At 36.4% G+C, this 22147-nt stretch overlaps 1 long non-coding RNA gene across 1 annotated transcript in view; it reads left to right on the plus strand.

Annotated features, from left to right (window-relative positions):
• Positions 1-456: 456 nt before the first annotated feature.
• LOC108445237 overlaps positions 457-22147 on the plus strand; it is a 22464-nt gene continuing 773 nt past the window's right edge. Inside the window, exons 1-4 of the long non-coding RNA XR_001860008.1 lie at positions 457-681; positions 1740-1800; positions 2677-2763; positions 3833-4229. This is a non-coding gene — a long non-coding RNA (uncharacterized LOC108445237). The remainder of the gene's footprint in view (positions 682-1739; positions 1801-2676; positions 2764-3832; positions 4230-22147) is intronic.

The raw sequence follows: 22147 nt of genomic DNA on the forward strand, positions 1-22147 counted from the left end.
CAAAGTTTGGCTTTATGTTCAATGCAATGTTATTGCCAGCCACAGAGACCGTGGTACAGATTCAAACCTACAGCTAGTGGGCACAATATGTTGATACTAATCCTGTAAGCAGTTTAGTGCTTAGCAACGTATAATTTAAAATTGTTTTGTTGGTGAGCCAAATCCTGAAATCCTTCCTGAGCTGCCATTACCTTTTCTCAAGGCAAAATGTTACAATCTTCTGTTTTGTCTTTGTAGCCAAAACTGACACCTTGTATAAGCAGGATTTTCATGCAATGCATAGCTACTTCTGTCCCTATGAAAACCACTGTTGAGGACTCTCAGTGTAGAAAACTATTTATTTCAGCACAGCTTGCAATCTTTCTAAGCCCAAATGTGGTATTTAACACAAGTATTATGTTACTTTGGGTGTAGTGCTTAAAATGGCTTATCTTTTGTGTTTGGCATCTTGATCACTTTTGTTCCTGGGAATAGCTTCACAAAGGGTCTGGAAATGCCCCAAAAGACATAAACATCCCAGGCATGGAGTGTTTGGGTGCTTGGGCAGGTCTCAGCAGTCATGCTTAAAGCCTCCTGCGGAAAGGAGGAGAGTAGAGACAGCCACACTCTGCAGTCACTCACGCACTCACCAGCCCGTTCAAATCCCTCTGGCAAACAATCCCTCAGCAATTGAAGTCACAGGTAACATTTACAATATTATTATATGAGTGTAAAGGATATGAAAGTAATAAACATGCTGTTTTGTTGGGGGGTTTTTTAACGTGGTACCTAGGCATGCAGCTTGTAAGCCAATCTTTCCAGATGTTATCTAAAAGAGACAACTTACAAACCCTTGAAATCCGAGGTTTGTAATACAAGTGTTGACAGCTTCTTAACTAGAGCAGAACACCAGCTCACTTGGCTTGTATACACTGTCATTTTCAATGCTGCTGTGCCATCTGTTCTCTGTGTGAATTGTAAAAGATTTTTCATCCATTGGCTTTAAAATCTGTTGGATAAATTGGATTGTAAAAGGTGAAGACATAAATAGATGACACCCTCTCTTTCTCTACCCTTTAATTACAGTCTTTCCTGCCAGTGTCCAAACACTGCGAATGGAAAGGTTATGGAAAATTGTGATGTGATCTTGCAGCAAATCATTGTTACAGCTGTCACTTAGAAGTACATGCTATCATTAGGTTTGTAAAATATATTTTATAATCGCACATGGTTTTCTGATTGTGGTATCTTCTTGATACTTTTCCTTCTGGACTGAACATTTCCATATTGATTCCTGGCCAAAGATGATTTCTTGAATGGAACTGAAGTTAAGTGCCTTCAGTAATTGTGGAGTTTTCCTACTGTAAGAAAATTACATGTCTGTGTATTTTTTAAAAGCTATAAGCTAAGCAATAAAACCAGAGTGACTCCAAAATGCAGAGCTTTGAGTCCTGCAACATGGAATTCAAACATTTCTTCTAAGAATGGCTTTATGTTAACAAAATAAATACTAAATGAAAATTTCATACAGATACATATATCTATATCTATCTATATATATATATGCACATATATAGGGAAATCTGTTAAGACTTTGTACTGGATTGCTACCCTTAAACTGCCTCCTTGGATTTACTCAGTTTCATGGCTGTCATCGAGCTCATCTCTGAATAATTGAGGGATCCTTGTGATGGGAGAGAAGCCCGGCCTTGTAAGACAGGAATATCTATTGTTTCTTTCCTCCTGTTGTTCTTATACAGACTCTGATGTCTGGAATGTGGCTAGAAAAACTGATCAAACCGGAATGTGAGAAACTAGGACGTGAGTACATATGTTTAACACAGCCATTCAGATGGATGAACTGGTGCCTTGGGCATGGATGAGGAATGCCTTAGGAAAGGCAAGATAAAAAGATAGCTGAACATCTGATTTGTAATAGAATGTGTGAAGCCCTAACTTAAAAGCTTTCGCAGATATAATTGGTAGTGAAACAAATATACTCCAAATAATATTTTTGAGAGTGGTTGGGGGTGGTGTGAAGCGCAGTAACTTGTGCTGTGTGAGTTTGCCTGGAAATTTCTTGAATTTTACCCACATTTTTAGGTCATTAAAAAGCTTATTTAACATTCATAATGATGACATCTACAGCAAGTTCAGTTCATATCCCTCTCTTTGTGGCATATATCACTCAGCTTTGTCAATTAATTAGTATCCCTCCAAACTACACAGGTATGAGCTCTTTTAGTAGGGAAACTTAACAGCATTAGTTCAGTCCGTCTTGTAATACTACAACACTGTGGATTTAATCTTTTTTTGGTTGGAAAAAAACCCCATGAGCTATAACAACTATCAAATTTGGCTTTTCAGCATCCTAAATGTAAGAGTCTAAAACAAAACACCAATAAAGAAAACAAGAATCTGCTGTTCTCTTTGCTAAGGGAGTATTCTGACACTTTTTTTGTGCATTATTTTGTTCATCCTGAGGCTAGTTCTTTTTTGGACATCTATTATTGCAGCATGGTGTTTATTTTTTAGCAAAATCTGAGTTAGCAAAATAAGCATCCACGGATAACCAATTGCAAAAATGGAAGAATGCAAAACTGGACGTCCTTCAGTAATTGTTATATGGTGGCTAACTGTGAAAATGCACAGTTTGACATTAACATTTTTTTTCTTGTACTATTTTTATTCCCTCAGCTGAGACATCAGACAAGACCCCCCGAGTTTAAAGAGAATCTAAAAATAGTCCTCCCTGTGCAAGGCTGATGGGATGTTTATCTTGTTGTTAAGTATCTATTTGCTCATATTACATCTCAAAACATGTTATGATGGGGTAACTGAGAGTAATGACACTAAATTAGGATAAGGAAAATTGAGGTTAAATAGCATACTGATAATCTTCCTGACAGTGAGATCTCTGAAATCACTGAATAACCCCCCAAGGGAATAGGATGCAGCTACACTGCTTGATGCTTTGAAAAGGGCTAATAAGCACTAGGTGTGCACCTTAGGGAACAGTCTTTCACTAGCAAGGTGAAGGTGACTGAACAGGTGGCTTTTCTTCCATCATTCTATAATTTTGCATGTGGCTTTTGTTCTGTTTACAAAGATGGCACTGCTTTCAATACTATCTTTTTAAAAGTATACTTTTAATAGCATTTGTAATATGTAACAAATTTTCACACACTGAAAACAATTTTTTTATGCTAGAGGGGTGTTTTTGAAGGGGAGAGTCTTATTTAAAGCAGAAATGTCACTTTTCTCAAGAAGTTAGCAAACAATGCTGGGTTAGTTCTTCAAACTACCTTCTTAATATTCAGCATGAAATGTACTTTTACTCAAGAAGAACCTGAATAGACAACTCCAAACGTCTACAGTGTAAATTATTATTTACTGTTTTGACAATATAGGAAAGTGCTAGAACTCCTCCTGGCAGAAAGGAGGGTTAAGGAAGTTTGGGGGTTTTTCATGGTACCTACTAGTAAGCTGAACATCTTACATAGCACAGCAATTACTGCAATAATCCATGTGTTTTCTTTCTTACTAAAAATACATTTTATTCAATTTTATTTTTCTGAATGGATTCTGGTTGGGTTTTTGATTTGTTGGGGTTTTTCCTATTATAGAAGGAAACTAAACTTGGCATGGAGATCTTGCAGGGATCTTTTGGGAGTGGGGTTTTGTTTGTTTGTTTGTGGGTGGATGGGTGGGGTTGTTTGGTTGTGTTTCTGATTCGTGGGGTGTTTTTTGTTTGGGGAGGGTTGTTTGGTTTATTTCTTTCTGCTGAGTTTAAAGCCTTCTGTATGCTTTCTTGAAAAAACACCACATTACATCTGACTTCCAAAACTAAAAGTTTATTCCCAGGAGCTCCACTTTACACTGCCAGAGACTGCTACGAAATGTGAAAAGTCCCCCCACTGCTGACTGAGATCAACATAACTCCTACAGGTGTCCACTGTTACCCTCTGCTGGATGCTGCTCTTCAACCAGTCACGAGGGTCTGATGAGGGTCAGCAGTAAGATAATGAATCCCTTGATGTCACCTTTTAGAAAGCATGATGAAAACTGATGAATATACTGATTGACAGTGTTTCCCATGTTTCTAAGATCCTGATAGTATGGAAGGACCTGACAATAAAGAGACTCAGGATAATTGCTCTGTATTTGCCATGTTCTGTGAGAAGATGAGAAAAGCAAACCTAAAATGTTTCTCCCAAGACAGAAAGCTCATTGGCCTGGCAGGAAATCAGGTAAGACTCTTTAAGGTAATTACAAAAATTAACTTTTCTTCATCAAACATTTCCATTTTGTCTGAGGGGCAAATCCTAACTCCTCCATAAGCATGCTCAGAGCTCTGTGCAGCCATTCCTGAGAGGAGACCCTTGATAACTTTCAACGTAGGAATAAAGTGCAGGATGGAGAAGTCATGAGGGAAAATGGAAATGCAAATATCGCATATTTATGGCTAGAAGTGAAGCCCTCAATATAACCTTCTTGGTTAACTCACAGAAAAACTGTGTGAGTTTGCTGGAGTTAAGAGGCAATGTATTAATCTATTTAGAGATAATAACCATGCTGTGTCAGATCAAAGCACCAGCAAGCCCAGGATTTGGTTTCTAACAGAACTCGTAAGAAAAAAGCCCACAAGTGTACACATTTTGTCTGTATCTTTCCATTTGTTGGCTGCTTTAATTCCAAGAACTGAGATGGATATATTTTCTTTTGCAGGGTAATAAATATGACTTTTATTACTAGAAGAAGGCCATAAACGTTTTATTTACCTGATAAGGCAGAGTCTCAGCACTGGTCTGAGCTTGCCTACATGTGAGCTATTTCTAATTTGTTTCCACAGTGTGTTTCCTTAATCTCCACACACCATATCTGTATGAGGTCTGAAAACTCTGGCTTATCACTGCATAACAAACAAGAGCACTTTCTATTAATAATGATTATAAAATGCTATTGCACAACTTTCAAACTTTACCTGGGAACAGGTGAAATGGAAGCAGACCTTGCTAAACATAAAACAGGTTTAAGAGTGAGGAGAAATTATTCTTGCCATCAGCACATTGCTCCTTGCCCCAAAGAACTGGGAATGTCACTGATACCCTTTTCCCTGCTGATATACCTCAAGAAAACTGTTGCTGTCAGCCTGAAGATCTGTAGGGATCTTGGCAGAATGATCAAAATGAAAAAGGCAAGTGGTTAATATTAGTAAGTTTTCTTGTATTTAGGTGTATTATTCGTAATGCAACTATTCTCTATTAATTTGCTCTATCAGTCTCAGAATTATTTTAACTGAACAACTAACTTTTTGTTGCATTTTTGATGATATTTTTAAGTTTTAATTAATCTATCAGTAAGTTCTTGGCTTCACATATATGACATATTGCCTCTTACTGTAGTAATATTCTGAGTACAAGTTTTCACATTAGGTAATCATCACCAAATCACTTCAAAGTGTTTGCCCAGTTTTCCTTCAAGCCCCAAATTTAGCAGCCAAAATACTCTGAAAGAAGTGCCACAGTTCTTCTATCAGTAAAATAAGATCCTTTGGCTTTAAAACTGTCTCCTAGAGGCATTTTCAGGCTCATCATTAATTCTTGTGCTGGAAAAGAATGTGAACAATAATTTGTTCACCATGTTACTAATTATTTTGTACCACTTAAAGCATATCTTTTCTATGGGGACAATTCTTAGTCCAGCTGCTTATTCCCCATACATAGGCTCATCCATGTATTTGATCAACTTTCTTTTTTAAGCTTAATAAGATCAAATATATCTTTCTTGTGATGAATGTACCAGAACACCACACTGCACAAGCAAATAAATCATGGCATTGTGCAGTGTCATGTAAGGACTTCAAGAGCACAGTTTCCTGTCTCAAACACTCACATTATAATAAGATTCTCCATTTACTTTTGTATTTCCCACCTATCAGTTTCATGACATCAATCTAATTCTGAGCAGCAGTAAATAAAAGTATATCATAGGAATCACCCAACATAAAACCCAAGTCATACCTGTGTGATCACATCAGCTCAAAGGCATTCTCTGAGCACATTATTTATCTGGAGAATGAGTTCTGTTTGTCATCTGCAAATGCATTGCTCAATGCTGAGCTCCTTCTGACATTTTAATTAGTCAGGGAGTACCATAAGATCCTTCTCCAGCTCTCTAGAATTATACTTGTCCTTAACACAAGAGATTAACATCATAAGCAAAATGTTTTTACCCTCTTATATATTCTTTTCTAAGATAGTTCATGAATACAGCCTAAGTCCCAACAAAGATGCCTGTAGAATTCTGGTTTTCCCAATATTGTGAAAACTCATCCTTTGCTACCTTAGCCACGATCATTTCATTTTGTTAAAAGCCTTTGGTCCTGCAATGTCAAAAGCCTTCCAGGAATCCAGGAAGACTTCAGAAACCGAATCACCCCCATTCAACTGGTTGAGAACTATAAATATCACTGGTTTTATAAAACAGAACTTACTTTTGTAAAAGTCATTTTGAACCTTTCATACTGATTATTTTTAAGCCAGTATCTACTAATTCTTTTCCTTCCTTAGAGTTTCTACTAATTTCCACTCAGAACAACAGGACTAGAGGGGTGCAGTTCCAGGAGAAATCCATAAAAAATTCTTTAAGCAAGAGAATCATATTTCCAGCATTCAGTTAGAAGTATCAAGGCAGCTTAAGAGAGAGGTTGTGTGCTTTATTGTTTCAGCTATCCACCTCTCAGGTCCTGCAGACCTTTGGATTAATGACATTTGGCCTAAGCAATTTTTAAGTGTCAGCTTTGTTTAACATCTTCTACAGATGTTTCAGACAGCTCTTCTGTTGGTATGGGTATGTCCTAAGTGAACAGTGCCCAAAAGAATTGATTAACACTGCTTTTATGCATTGATAAAAGATTCTCTGGCAGGTTTCCTGCTCTGGGTGTGTTTGAAAACAGATTTATTGTTAGTTTTTGCTCATTTTGCTATTTAATTCTCAGACTCTCTTTTAGATGGTCTCATTACTTTTGCTGTCCATATTCAGGAATTTATGATTGTCTCTCTTGTCTATATTTAGACAGAGATTTATTTTTTCTAGATTATCTCTTCTTGCTTCTAACATCTTTACTCATTTTTTTTCATGCTGGCTGCAGCCCACCTCTTCTCTAGCCTTTTTAATAGGTGATGTGCCCAGGGAGTAGTATTGTTTATAGCCTGATATTTAAATAATGAATATTCCACAGGAAACCCTGTCTTTTAGACTCTAATTCAGTAATACTCATGCCCAAGTTAGAACACTGTGAGAGTGGCCTCACCTACTTCCTTAGAATTGCTTATGGCCACATTATGTTCATGTTTAACTGGCATTTCTGAACTGCAGCAAGAATAAAGATTGTTTAAACATTCATTAACAAACAGTAGTAATCAGATTTTTGGGGTTTTTTTTAAATTATGGTTAAAAAGATGTCATTATTGTAACTCCTTTCTGTTATTTGCAGGTTTATTCTAGACATTTTTGCTCGTAAGTAAATATATGTTCATTAGATTGGATCTTTGTCATTATGAAGTGCAAAGGAAGCTAACTTCATAAGATTGCTTATTTAATAGAAAATTTATCAAAATTCATTTCAAGAAAATGATAACTTGTGCTCAAAAGCTGGTTCTGTGGATCTTTTCTATGATGAAAAAGCACAAAATAATACTAGAATTGTCTTTGCAATTTTACATTTAATAGTATTGAATAAATTATGAAAATTTATACAGTGAAATGAAAATGAAGAGTGAAGGTTATGTGCCTGGCTTCTCATTCTCTGCTTATAGAGGAGTAGCAGTAATTTTAGTTAAAGTGTTAAATGACAGATGTCCTTGAAACATAGAAAATCCAGTAAATTATCTACAGGTCATTCTTAGAAAAGCTTTTTTTCATTTCTGTTCTATAATTATAATAAAGAAATAGGTGTATGTCTCCTCTTGTGCTTCTGTATGAAAGGCAACAGGAAGAGGTGGAAATATACCCAGTACTGTATACAAACCTCATAACACTTTTCTGAGAATTCATTTCGTAATCCCCTAACACTGAGGAGATTGATTGGCTTGTGCAGATATAAATGAAATTTTACAGATTTTACACTCCCAACATGATATGCCACATATTCTCTTACTGTTAGGCTACACAGCTACAAGTTAATTCAGGTTTAATAAAACTTTGTATTACTCTTTACTTAGTATAATAAAAAAGCCAGTGAATGGGGGCCTCTGTTGTTAACAAACAGATATAGACTCATTTCTCAGTGCATCGCAGCCTCTTTTTTGGTAAAACGCTCTTTTAAAAAAAGCATGTAGAAATCCTCTAGTGCTCTTTTTTAACTGATTAAGTCTTTCTGTCGTCTTTAAACAAGTCTCTATATGTGGATACAAGATAAAAGTAAGGAAAATAACCTGAGGAAAAAAAAAAGAAGTTGCACTTAGTTAAAATTTGTTCATTATAAAGAGCCCAGGTAGATCTTGTAGGTTAGATTTTGAAAACTGATCTGTGATATGGTCTTTCAAAATTATTGATGCATCTGAATTTATAACTGGGCTGTTTTTTGTAGTTTTGGAGGCTTCTTGAACTCTCAAACAGTTCTTTTGTCCTGCTTAACAGTAAATATTACAATTAATCTAAACCAGCTAAGTCAGTTTAGGCACAAATGTATAACTGGGTGAACGAAAATAGGTTTATAATCATTTGTTGAGAAAACAACAAACTGTCCTCTTAGGTTACGGTAATATTCTCAACTTCTTGAATTGCACAGGTTAATTATCCACAAACGTTATTTCTGATAATGCTAGCTTATCTGTCCAAAGCCTCTGCTTCGATGCATTGTTTCTTCAAAGACATTTCTCAAAGTTCTGAATAATTGAAAATATCTGATTGCCTGACCTTTAAAATTCAACTCTGGAAAGCAGCCTAGGTACTACCTGTTTAAAAGCTGGATTATGTAGGTTTGGCCACCTGAAGTAAAATATTTAAGCAGTGCCAATATAATATGTATTGTGATTACTACTTTTTTCAGCTCTTATTTTGGGGAGTTTTTGTTTGGTTTTTTTCTGTGTAGTTTCTCATTAATGTCTCTGTTATTTCAGCTATCCAGCTGTCAGGTTCTATGGTACATGTGATACCTCTGCCTGTTTATTTTGGAAAATTTGTTTTTTTAAGATTGCTTTCTGCAGTAATTTGCATATACTCTTGTGCTCACAACAAACTACTGTGAGGAATTTTCTATTGAGGTTTGAAAAATTCTTTTCCAAAAAAACAGGAGAACAGATTACTGATTCCCACTTTCTCTGTTTGTGCATGGATGTATATAGATGTGGGTATGAGTATGTGCCCTGTACTCGGCACTGGTGAGGCCACACCTCAAATCCTGTGTTCAGTTTGGGGCTACTCACTACAAGAAAGTGAAGGATTGGAGCAAGTCCAGAGAAGGGAACAGAGCTGGGGAAGGGTCTGGAGAGACCTATGAGGATCAGCTGAGAGAGCTGGGGATGTTTGACCTGGAGAAAAGGAGGCCGAGAGAAGACCTTATCACTCTGAACTCCCTGACAGGAGGTTGTAGTCAGGTGGGGGTCTGTCCCTTCTCCCAGAAAACCAGTGACAGGACAAGAGGAAATGCCCTCAAGTTGCATCAGGGGGGTTCAGGTTGGAGATCAGCAATAACTTTTTCACTGAAAGTAGAGTTAAACATTGGAACAGGCTGCCCAGGGAGGTGGCGGAGTCACTGTCCCTGGAAGTGTTTAAGAAACAACTGGATGTGGAACTCAGTGTCGTGGTTTAATTGACATGGTGGTGTTTGGTCAAAGGTTGGACCAGATTAACTTGGAGGTCATTTCCAACCCTAAAGATTGCATGTGAAAGTACATACGTTTTGGCATTTTATTAAATGTTTTTCTGTCTTCAGCACCACCAGTGTCTTCTGATATAATACTTTTCTATTCTATTTTCCAGTATGGACTAGGAAAAAAAGGTATGTTTTGGTATTTTCTAATGTGTAACTAAAATGCAGTAATTGCGCTATCAACTATGATTTCTTCATATATTTCTTCTTGTTCATAAAGAAACGTTAGCCAATCAAAAATATCACATAGAAATAATAATAACTATCAGAAATGCTTCAAATTATGAAGAAAATTTTTTATGGCTATGAAAGCTCTTTGCTATAGGACTGACTGTCACTCAGATTTAGTAACTGGAGTGATTCACTCTTGGTCTTCCTGGGACAGAGTGTGTTCTTGCCAAAATGCTGATTTTGGCCGTAGGCTTAGGGGATATAAAAGGCATGCCACAGTCATTTAGACATGCCGTTAGGATGTATGAAGCAGTTTCTTTCCTCTGATCAACACAAAGATTTTGGGTATTATGTAGTCCATTTTAAGTCCAGCTGTCCCATAAAGTAATGATTTCATATAGACTTTGATTTGCCTAAGGAACTGATCCCTTTTTAGACCATCATCACTTCTGTCTTGGGGTGACTTTATGATGTGTATCCCATATCTCTGCCCTATGCCCAGAAATTAACTTTGTGCCTTTCTATGCCTCTAAATTGAGCCTGAGAGAGGGAAGGAAAAACTGAGCAAAACTTTTTCAAAGCAGTTTGCAGCTTGTCAAAGGTCACACAGAGATAGCAACTTTTGCCCAGCTGCAGCAGGGGATGGAGGAAGCACCCAGCTTGCTGTTTCCCGACTCAGTTTTTTGGCCAGTTTCAGCTTCTTTTTCTCCAGAAAGAGACTGAGAGTTGAATTTTTTTTTCCCTTCCCTGGAATTTAGGATTTTCTCCCTTTTCTGCTGGACTGCTTCAATATCAGAGCACATCGGGAGGACTTTCCAACAAGCACAGAGGGCCTGGCCCTGGGCCAAGCCCCAGCTCCGAGGAGACCAAAGGGACGACTCTAACACTTTCCCAGGTTTTTTCCCCACAGCGAGAGATTTTTATTATTTAGCATTATTTTCCTTTTCCCGTGTGTTTGTTAAATAAATAGTTTTTATTTCTTTCACTTTCCTTTGAGAAAAATTTATTTTCCCCTAACCTGGTGGGGGAGGGGTGGTGACCTGCCTTCTCTCAGAGGATATATTTCTAAATTTGGCCAAACCGGAACAACTTCTTATTTCCCTCTCTTCAGCTTCTGCAAGTACTTCATCTGTTCTGAGGAAGTGCAAAAGGACAAATGAGAGAAGAAATTAGTTTCAAAGCAATATCTAAATGTACCTCAATACATATTTTCTCTTGAAATGGTCTCTGATGAGCTTTAGATTTAACAATCAGTAGTCAAAAGGGTTCACCAAAATTGATTTTTTTTCTTGTAGTACCAAGAGTTTCTTTAATGAGGGAACACCTTGGCTTGACCTTTTGTTTCATATGCTATAATTATTTGGAGCTTTGCTCTAATAACAGCATTTTTCCCCTTTCAAATGTGATCTCAGGTATCTCTGCAAATTTTTGGCTCTCTGTCAAGTCATTTGACAGCTAAGCTTCTAATGTATTCAGGCTAGGAAATAGGAAGTATATGCCTTCTGCATTTTAATATGAGAATAACGTTAATTATTCAAGTTAGATCAGCACAAATTAAATTTTAATGCCAACAAGTCATTATCATGTTATCTTAACCAAAGAGAATATTGAGTCTTTACAGTACTCTTCATTTCAGTTTACTCTTTATTTCAGTTCTTTTTTCCCAGCTGAGTGAGAAGGTAAACTTGATCTCAGACCTTTCACACCATTTTCAGAAATCATATATTTCTCAATCTCAAAAGTATTTGAAAGAAAAAAAAAAATGGAAAACTTCTGAATCTCCATTTTTGCGCATATTAATATTTGAGAGGTCACAGCTCTGAGCAACCTGCTGTAGCTGGTGCTGCCCTGAGCAAGGGGTTGGACTGGGTGATCTCCATGGGTGCCACAGTCACTCTGTGGGCCTGTGGTATAGGTAAATTCTAGAAAATCTACTGTATTGCGAAGATGGGGTTGCATAGATAAAATATGTGTGTATATGTGTGTGTATATATATATTTGTGTACATTTATATTAATTAAATTCCAACTACTAAAAGCAAGAATTCTATGAATACCTAAGATTTGGCTATAAATCTGAACTCCATTCAGTAGAGTATTATGAACTGCAGTACTTTACATTTGATTCTGTCAAAAAAAACCTAAACTAGAAAAGGAAAATAAGATAAAATTTATCAATAGATTTCATTACACAAATCTTTAAATTCAGCTGCAGTGAATACAAGCGGGTCACTGACCCCACAAGAGAAATAAAAAATAGAATAAAATTTAGTAGAGTCAAAACATCCTTTCAAATTACTAAGTTACCAACCTTGGAATCATTTTTTCTTCTAAGACTTCAGCCCCTTCCAGCAGCTACGCACACTTCAGAATAGATGCAGAGTGCCAGTGGTCTTCCAGAACTGACCACAGGTAGATCATGGTCATTCCCCACCCTCTTGGAACAGATCCTCCTCTGCACACCTTGACATCTACACTTTTGTACTTGGGATTTTATCCTAAATCTTTAATGCTGCTCAAGTGTTACAAGTGGGCAGGCTATTTTTAAGGAAATCACTGGTAGAGGTTGTACACTGTACACTGCAAGTGATTCCAGACCCACTAGCAAAGCAGGAAGGTTGTTTCCCATGATGGGATGGGGGTGAGGAGACAGAGGGGTGAACAGATTTTTTCCAACACGGCTTAGTGTCCTACGTTTTAGAAGCAAAAATCAATCCCAGTGATTTCTATCTCAGCTGCACCAGTGAAGAACCTGGATGAGTTTTGTAAAATGTTCACACTCTCTGGGAGAAACTATAGAGAAACAAATTCTACAGAGAAGGAAAGGTTTTTCCTGTCCTGAACTGTCTATGTTGGTTGTGTATAAACAGAGCTCAGTTACTGCCAAATCTTCAGTAAGAGTTAAGGAATAAGTATATTTTCAAAGCAGTTTCTTAAGGTCTATTCTTGTAGTCACCAGTAAACTCACTTCTGTAACTTAAGATCTGTAGCATTTCAGTAAGGCTGTGAACATTTCTTCATGAGTTAAATCTCTGGTTGTTGTGTCTGTGTTTAATGCTTTAGAGGTTCTTGTTGCCTGTATTTTCATTCCATTTTCCCCTTATTCATGGATATTGATGGAGGGAAATGTAGACTGTAATTAATAAGCTTTAATACCCAGTATCTCTTATACTCATCTCTATAAACTTTTATACTCTCTTTAAACAATGAATGTATCAAAAAAGACACTGTGAGAGATTTTCAGAATCATGCAGCTCAAAAGATTTCAATAGCAAAGAGTGCTTTCTCTAAGGAATATTAAGTTTTAAGTGAGTTATTTGGTTCTGGATGGCTCTTCCAACCAATATTTTAAAAACCTTTATAAGTTTCAGATGGCTTCTGAATTTATAGTGCTGGTAAGTCACACAACAATTCTTCAGAACATGGCCGTGGTTCTGCAGTACAAAGGTGCAAGGTGTTAATCACTAAAGCAGTTTCTGAGCTCCTGAATGAAATACTGCTAAATGATGGAACACACACAGATTACTGGTATTTTTTAGCAAGCTCTGATTTATAAATTTCACCTCACTCCCCGAACTTGATCACTTTATTTTTTTTCCTGGACTTCCATGCAGACTCCACAGAGACTGCACAATCCCTGTGTCTTCCTGGTCCTGTCAGTTTAGTGCGCATAAGCAGTCAATGACATCATTCACCACAATTCACAAGAGATTTTTTTCTTTGTATCTGAGGTAATTCTGCAGTCCTAAGACTTGTCTCATTTAGAAGGTAATGCTACAGACTAAAAAAAATACAGGTCTACAAGGTATTCTATCAGGTGCAGGAAGAGCCTGCAAGGTGCCTTGCTGTGAAGCTACAGCGTCTGCATCTCAGACTGAGGTGTTTGGACAAACAAGTCACCAGGATCTGCTGGTTCTTACTTTAATCAAATAACCCTATTTTAATACTTTAATAAATTTATATTCAAATACTTCTAATAATAAGTCTTAATTTTAATGCTATTGTACATGAAATATAAATAAATTATCCACAATCATAATGTTTTAATGAATTCTTAAAAGAGCATTTCTTTACACATCACATGAAACAAAAAATTATAATCTCAAATTTTGGGAAGTGTTCTGGAAAAGACTGCAAAATAATAATGTTCATTGATAAGGTTTTTTATTAATAAATAGTGAAGGAGTCCTAATGTGGATTTTTAGAACAGCATCCCCAGGAATTAAAAGTTTTACGTATTTTTGGGATGTGTAATTTCAACCTTAAAGAAGTTACATATTGTAAGACTGTATTTTTAATGCAACATTCCAATTTGTTCAGCAAATTATAATTTTTTCCTTTTAAGGAATGATGATCTAATTTTCAACTAAGAGGAAATACTGAGATGTTGACCAATGCCAAATTTCATTGAAATACATTATTTTAATCAATGATGAAAGAGAGAAATAGAACAATTAAACTCCTTTCATATTCAGTGCCATTAAGTAACAATATTGTCATACTTTTGTCATATTGTGCCTTCAAATATTTAATTAACCATCTGGAGAAAGGCTAAAATGTGCAGCCTATTGTGCATTTTGCATTAATTCATATTTTGCTAATGACCCATAGCTCACTAATTTATCATGGTAGACCTTGGAGCTTTAGTTATATGACTAAAAAATCATTGAGAGTCATGAGGAGTATCATAGATGGTTTTTCTTTATAAAAATAAAAACTAAAAGTGCCATAAAAATCAAGGTCTGTAATGATTTTTATTAAATATTTGTAAGAGTAACAGGTTTTGTGCCTATTAGTAATATTTAGACTGATGAATACTTTATTGAGGATATAAAGTAGCTGAAATACCTCATTTATTACAACATTAAAGAGACAAAAATAGAAACAGCTTGGAAACTAAGTGAACTAAAGAGAAAATACATGGTCTTGAAACAGAAAACAAAACCTCTTGATTTCCTTACAAATTCAGGATTTTGGAAAACATCTTTTCATATTTCAAAGTAAGATTTTGTCAATAAGAAGACATGTTAACAGCTTTTATTTCTCATATCTAATAAGAATACATTGCTGGCCCATATTCATCTTGGTGTCTGCTAGGACCTCCATGATTCCTTTTCTGCAAAGCATCACTGGGTGGTCTCAAGCACTCACTGCTGTATTGGGTTGCTCCTCTCCAGCATAATTTTGAACTTCCCTCATCTCAACTGTGAGTTTCCTGTCAGCTGACTTTTCCAGCCTGCCAAAGTCTGGATGGCAGCATGACCCTCTGACCTATCAAGGAGGTAATATCTACTGCTCTTTCCTCATCCACCCAGCCAGTCATTTCACTATAGAGGGTGACTGAGTTCATTAAGCATGACTTTCCCTTTGTGAATCCATGCTGACTACTCCAAATCACCTTCTTGTCTTTCATATCTCTCAAAATGGTCTCCAAGAATACCTGATCAGCCTTGCATCCTTTTCATTGCCTTTCTGGAAGCCTTTTTTTCCCCTCCAGTCCTCAGAATTGTCTCCCAGCCACCAGATCATTTGAAGAAAATTAAGAATAGCCTCACAGTGACATCTGCCAGCTCTCCCAGCACTTGTGACCCATGGATTCCTGTATGACCACTTTGCTTAAGTATCATCTGATCTGATCCTCTTCCATCAAAGGTAGTTTTAACTTGCTCCAGGCATTCCACCCTGGCCTCCATGGCCTGGGATTCCTGAAGGTTGGTCTTGCTAGTAAAAACTGAAGTCAAGAAGGCACTCAGCACTTTTTTTTGTGTCTTTTGCCACTGGGGCCCCCTCTTAATTGAGCAGTGGGGACATATTTCCTCAGTCTTCCTTTTTCTGCTTATGGACTTGAGGAAGCTCTTCCTGATGTCTTGACATGCCTCTCCAGATTCTATTCCAGGTAGGCTTTGACTTTCCTAACCGCATCTTTGCATGCTCAGTGTCCCTACATTCTTCCCAGGATATCTATCTCTGCTTTCACCTCTTGTATACTTCCTTTTTTGGTTGTTTCAGATTTGCTAGGAACTCCTGGTTCATCCAATTTTGCCTGACTTCCTACTTGTTGGTATGAACTGTCCCTGAGGCTTTAGTAAGCTGTCCTTGAATAACAACTGGTTTTCTTGGACCCCTTTTCCCTCTACGGTCCAAAGGTTCCTGGGCACTGGAACCTCAGTTATCTCTGCTGTTAACTTTAGAAAATTCTCCCTGCCATTGTCTTGTCTCTCCCAAAAAACTCTTACCCATGTTTTGGGAACTGTGTCAGGGAGCATTCCCAATCCACGGAATGGAAATGGCTGTCCTATTTTGGAAGTTAACAGCTTATGGATATGTGCTCTATCACAGAGGATGACTTCCACGTCATTTTGTCCACAGTGTATTTTCTAGTCTAGGCGTAACAAATCAGAACTGCAAGTCAGGAGCTAGCATTCATCTTCATTAGATTCATAGAATCATAGAATGGCTTGGGGTGGAAGGGACATCAAACATCACCCAATCCCCCTGCCTTTGGCAGAGACACCTTTCACTAGACCAGGTCACTCAGAGCCTCATCCTACCTGGCCTTGAATAACATAACCACAAGTAAACTAATGAGCCACAGAGGAAGGAATTTGAGAGATATAGGAAAACTCTCTCTAGCTGTGGCGACAAACTCTTAGTGTCTTTCAGTTTGCACCAGACATTGCCATGTTTTTTAAAAGCCTCTGAGAAGAACTACTTAGGCTTATATGAGAAGAACTACTCAGCCTCAGCCAGTGTATATCATCTTACATATTTATTAGCACTGTGCTTTTGATCTTCTGTTCCATCCACAGGTGAAGTTCAGTGAATTTATATTGGGAGTGACTGCAGATCCCATAGGGCAGTAGCTGAGTACTCCCAGCTGCCTGGGATATGGACAGAAGATGCTGTGTATTTCTGTGTTCCTCTCCCTCTGACAGACAGGCAGGGCCCTAAATGTAGGCAGATAGCAGCTCTCCACTGAGCTCCTAAATGGAAAGGACAGAAGCTAACAATTACTATTCTATGTTAGAATTAATTTTTGTATCCTTTCTATGAAACTGTCATTACTTTTCAAAAATAAAATTTCTTTTTTTTTCTCCTTCATCAAAGCATTTAGTATTTAATAACGTGTTTCCTTCAGTGAAAATTTAAGGAAGCTCAGCCTTAGGTAGCATGTTCTATATTGATCTGTTTCTGCACTGAAAAACAATTTTGTCATCCAGAGAATAGGGAAGGACCTATGGATATTCATGAGTAGATTGTGGCTTACCTTCCACCCCTGAAATAGAAAATGTTAGTACAATAGTATTTACCATGCTGACATGTAATTTATTTGTAAATTTTATATCTGTAAATGCAAATTCAATTTCCACTCACCACTGTATCAAGTAACTGGCACAACAGTTAAACTCATTGTCTCATAACACTTAAAGACATGGTACTTAATTAAACAGATTACTTTGTTTTTAGCATAAGTTCTAGTCAAATAACACAGAACACAGCAATCATTGAAAAGTGAATGTGATTTATAAGGTGATAAGAGAGGAGATTTAGGAGTGCTCATATCTGGAACAAGCTTTCTGTATTCTGCAATCCAATTTTTCAAGTCAAACTTTTATTCTTGATGATTATCAGACTACATGGTCTAATTAATCTTTTATTACTCAGCAGCATTAATATCTTCTCAGTCACATTGGAATACTAAAAGTCACACACAAGACAAAATACAAAACAAATGTTAGTGTTCAATATTAAAATTAGACTCCCACCAGTACATAAAAATAAATAAATTTTAATATATACATATATATGTACAGTGTAACAAACTAAAAATTGGGATAAGCAGCAAATAGCGTTCCAAGGAAACAGCTTTAAAAGTACTATTTATACATTACCTCTTTTTAATTTCCAAGCATTTTCTAAAAATTACTGAATTAATAGATTCAGGTATCTAATTCTCCCTGACTGCAGGATCACTCATTTGCCTTTGCAGCACCAAATCACAAAATCATCACTATGTATCTCCTTTACCGGTTCCTATTTAATATGCATCTTTTTGATCTGCTCACCAGTTAAAACTCTCAGATCCTCAAGTAAGAGGAGACTGTATCATAACTCATCTAGTTATATTAAACAGTAAATTTGTGCTATATTTTTCTTCTTTGTTCTTGAGCAAAACTGATGAAGGTTTTCAGTATGCTGGGGAACACCACTGAATTCAAAGTAGAAGAATTCATTTAATCCAACCATCAGTTTGGTGCAAAACTGATTTATTTAAAGTCCTAAAGTGATACTAAGAACTTTCAATTCCCATTAAATTCAGTTTACTAAAATCCCTCAGGACTGGGTTTCTCTTACTCTCCCTTCAACATGTCAGCACAGATGTGTTTGTTAAAGCTGTTCCTGGCTTGTACACCCACCCACGTGTGTTTTCCACAGTCACAGAAGCTTCAAAACCAACATTAATCAAGACATTATATTACAAATATACAGTCCGTGAGCAGAAAAAATCTGAAATGCCTGGGCTACAGGAGCCCAACTTTCATCTTAAATTATTCTCCATATCCAGCTCTCATTAGCTGTACATTTTATAGCACGTTATTGCACTGGAGCAATTTCAGGGACTTCTGCCAGTTGTTATGAGAGTGTTATAACATTTCAACACTATTTGATTGTATTGCAGGACTGTAATGTGATAGAAGTGAAGTCTTTCATTTATTCTTCCACTAGAGGCTTAATTGGTGAGAACACCAACATGTGAATTCTGCCCCAATCAGCTGAGAAAAGAATAAATATCCCCACTGGCACATCTCTATTGCCTTACTAGCATTGCCAGGCATGACTCTAGATTAATTTTAATGAGGTCCTTAAAATATCAGGCGTTTATTCATATCTCTGCAGCTTTCAGGTCAACCTATTAATTTCAAAATTTTGTGAGATTATTTTAATAAAATCAGATGAGACCACTCCCTTTTGTGACTTTTAAGACCAAACCACCATTGTTCAAGCCTTCAAGATTTATCACTGCACAGTGTAATTAAGCACTGAAAGCATTTCTTTTCCATATATTGTGATATCAAATTTTTGTATCTCCACAAGCTATAACTGAACACCCTTTAGAATACAATAATTCTGGTATTTCTTTTTTTAAAATATATTTTAATTTAAAAAGTTTCTCTGCATTTTTAAAGTACTAATGATACACTGAAACAGAGATATCAGCTGTCATTTCAAGCACTGATTGCCATTAGATGGAAAAATTTACATTGACCTAAACAAAAACAATAGGTGTATCTCACAGTGTTTTACTTGGTTTTCATATTTAAATTTCCTTCATGTTTTCACATCGATTTTGCCTGCAAACTTTTTTTTTTCCCTCCTGTCTTGTTTTTGGTTTTTTTTAATAGAGAAAATAGAGAGTCCTAATATTGATTCCAGTATCTGATCCCATGAAATATGAATTTCCAGTTATTAAATTCCTGCAACAAACATATCCAGCAACTTTTCCTTAAATCTCACTCTTCTCTCTTAATATGTAGACCCTGCTCATTCAGTGAGCTAGCTGTGGGCTGAATGTCCTTACACAAGAAACCCTATGACTCTCACATATTTTCATGCTTCTATTTGCTGGATTTCCTGATATAAAACTTCCATTAGAGACCAAATACACAATTTGAGGAAAAAAGGTGGTTCAAACCACCAAGGGAAGCTGCATGGTATTTGTCAGTGGTGGTCCATTGTCTGATGGGACACTAATGAATTTCATGTCTTGCCATCTGTAAAACTGCAGTTTTTCTGGAAAGCTGAGGAAGTCAGAATTTCTAAGTGGTAAAAAAAGAATGGGCTAAAAATAGGACAAGAGAGAAGGAAGCAAGAAAAAAATTAATTAACATATCTATTCTTTAGTGAGGAAATTCAGAAGTAAAGAGAACGGTTTCCAACAAGAGTTGTTTCTCCCATGCTGCCAATCAACACAAAAATAGGATACAAGTCAAAAAGCAAAGAATTCAAGGCAAATTACTTTGAATGCTCATTTGGTGTCATTTAGTCATTGATAGGAGTGATAGAATGGAATTAACAGAGTCACTGAAATGGAAGATGAGGTGCAAATTATGTTCCAGTCAACCGTGGGTTTTGATATCAAGGAAAAATTACACAGTGTATACTTAAGAACCAATAACATAAACCCATTAAGACACTATAAACTTCTGCTGAATTATTAGACATAGTAAGCAGATGATAAAATCAACTCCTATGCAAATCAGATTCAGATTCATTTTCAGTTTTTTATCTGGTGTCATTACACACACTAAATTAAACATATCTCTATACATGATTTACTTCCAGACTATTATACGGTCACTGTGAAGTTCTTCATTGCTTATAGAAGCTTTTATCTATACTAACTGCTACCTTTTTCTTGGCATAATTCCTTCACACTTTTTAAAGGAAGAGGAGGTGTGGGATAAATATATTTTTTTTTAAAGCTGGATTTACACCGATCTGATCAGGAAAAATACTGCTAACATAATTTATTCTGAACACATTTTCTTTTCAGAGCATTTAGTGTGCTATTAAAGCATTTTTTCATCATGTTCTGTGTTTGCTGAATAAAAATACGTAGGAATATGTTAGCGTATCAGTTATTTTCTTATATTACATCATATGCAAGAGAAAAAAACCATAAAAATATTTTAATATTTAACCATATATGTATAATTATTTTAACTGCACACTATTAATTATTCCTTACAGGGGAGTTGGATTGAATTACTGAAAACAATAAATACAATTTCTATCTCCTATAGCTCCACTGACTTCAATAGAATTTAAGCAGGGGTCAGTCTGGTCTTTCTATCCACACAGAATATTAAAAGCAGAGAAAAATTATGCCAACAGTAGCTTTATAGATGGAAATGAGAAAAAGAAATCCTAAAGCTCTAACGTTTACTGTGTAGTACTTCAAGTGTGTGTGAGAGAGAGCATATGGGAATTTCTCTGTGTTCCTGCATGGACTTACAGAGGTTATTAAAATTTTCTAGATCACAGATGCCAAATCAAATTTCTGGATAGACTGTCAGGCACTTCAGTTTATCAGCAGTGAGTTTCAAATAAATGCATTTACACCCTCTATCTCCTCCCACCCAAGAAGAACTCTCTCTTCTACCTTTCCCTATGGACTGTTATAAAAAATTATTCCCTTTTCCTGCATATACCCCTTTGGTGGCTGGCTTTGTACAATGGATCTGCAGAGTGGCTTGAGAAAGAGACTGGCTGATAAGATCAGAACTACCCAAGTTTAACTGAAGAATATGGTTTACAAATGAAAGAAAATGTGGGGTGGAGGCCACATATTGCTGAAGACTGGTCCAGATTTTTGAAAGCATAATTAAACTATACCTGAAACTTCTCTAGAAATGCGCATTTAACTTTGCTGCCTCCATGCATTCTCTTCAATGTTTTTAAGACACTTTGTTAAAGACACATAAATAGTAAGTTTAAAAATGAAAGAAATGCTTTTGCCACTTTAGGTCTTGGGAAATGAGGTTATGAGATTGCACTCTGTGCGTACATGTGAATGTGTATATCCTTTCTTCCCTAATACTGTTTCAACACCCACGACAATGTCAGGCAGACTTGAAAGGGAAAAAGGCTAAAAGGATATCAGAAATTATATATAGCAAGATAGAAGAGGGAGTTCCTATTAGTGCTACTCTGTAGAAAAGCCCTCATTGTGAAATTGCATCTTTGTTAGAAATCAGAGACTCTAAATAGCCCTCCAGGACCCAACACCACAGACCATTAATTCCACTGTTCACAAGTCATGAAGCCTTTTTTCTCTATGTATCTTACTGATAAGTTACTTTTTGACTTCTTTAGCATTTTTGGGTTTGAGGCAAAGCAAAGAAAGTATAACAGTTTCCTGAAGACTGCTTTAACCAGACTTTGAAATTCATATTTCACAAAAATCAGTAAAGTAAAGCAAAGCAGAAGTACCTCTTTGACTTGCCTGATATTTGTTATTGTTTTCCTGCAATGCTGAGTTAAAAGGGAAGATACAGAACCTATTTTTAATATTTATAGGCAGCAAATGGAGAAAAACAGAATTTTGAAAATGTGGTTC

The sequence above is a fragment of the Corvus brachyrhynchos genome, unplaced genomic scaffold (assembly GCF_000691975.1).
Source record: "Corvus brachyrhynchos isolate BGI_N302 unplaced genomic scaffold, ASM69197v1 scaffold11, whole genome shotgun sequence".
In the NCBI taxonomy this organism is placed as follows: domain Eukaryota; kingdom Metazoa; phylum Chordata; class Aves; order Passeriformes; family Corvidae; genus Corvus; species Corvus brachyrhynchos.